The sequence below is a fragment of the Herpailurus yagouaroundi genome, unplaced genomic scaffold, assembly GCF_014898765.1.
Source record: "Herpailurus yagouaroundi ecotype Mexico unplaced genomic scaffold, PumYag 141, whole genome shotgun sequence".
Classification (NCBI taxonomy): Eukaryota; Metazoa; Chordata; class Mammalia; order Carnivora; family Felidae; genus Herpailurus; species Herpailurus yagouaroundi.
Window position 1 is genome coordinate 72586385 of NW_024412396.1, and position 1251 is coordinate 72587635.

Genomic DNA, 1251 nt, shown 5'->3' on the forward strand with positions numbered 1-1251 from the left:
TGTGTGGACTCAATGCAAAATCCCTGTCAAAATTCCGATGGTGTTTGTCACAGAAACAGAAAGAACAATCCTGGGGCGCCTGGGTGGCTCTGTTGGTTAGGTGTCCGACGTCAGCTCAGGTCACGATCTCACGGTTCAAGCCCTGCATCAGGCTCTGTGCTGACAGCTCAGAGCCTGGAGCCTGCTTTGGATTCTGGGTCCCCACCTGCTCTCTGTCCCTCCCCCACTTGTGCTCTGTCTCCCTCTGTGTCTCAAAAATGAATAAATGTTAAAAAACATTTTTTTTAAAGAAACCGAGAACAATGCTACTATTGTATGGATGCACAAAAGACCTCCAACAGCCAAGGCAATGTTGAGAAAAAAGGACAAAGCTGGAGGCATCATGCTCCCTCCTTTCAAACGATGTTACAGGGCGATCGTACTTAAAACAGTGTGGTATGGCATGAAAACAGACACACCGAACAATGGAACAGAATAGAGAGCCCAGAAATAAACTCCCGCGTATAGGATCAACTAACTAATCCTTGGCAAGGACACCAAAAATACACGATGGGCAAAGGACGTTCCCTTCGATAAATGGTGTTGGAAAACCTGGATCTCCACATGCAGAAGAATGAAACGGAACCCTAGCTTATACCGCTCACAAAAGTTAATTCGAAGTGGATCAAAGACTCAAGGGGAAGACCCGAAGCCATGAAACTCCTAGAAGGAAAGATAAGGGCAAGACTCCTTGACGTGGGTCTTGGCAGCGATTTCTGGGATCCGGCACCAAAAACACAGGTAAGAAAAGCAAAACCAGACAAGTGGGGACCGCGCCGAACGAAGAAAGCTTCTGCACAGCAAACGACACCATCGACAACATGACGGACGGGAGAAAGTATCTGCAAACTACGTGTCTCGGCAAGGAGTCGATACTCAAACTATGTAAGGAAGTCTGCGGAACGTAGCCGGTGGTGCCGTAATAGGGTCGTGTGGTGACAGATGGTAGCCACGCTCGGGGTGGGCACGGCGTAAGGTGCGGAGCTATCGAACAGATACCCGTTACATAAAGAGCTCAGACGACTCAACGGCAAACATAAAGCCCGACTGAAAAATGGGCGGAAGATGTGAAGAGACGTTTCTCCAAAGAAGGATACCGACGGCCAGCGGGCACGTGGAAAGATGCTCATTGTCACTCGTCGTCGGGGAAATGGAAATCCGCGGCACGAGGAGCCGTCACCTCACCCCTGTCGGGATGGCTGTCCGCAAGAA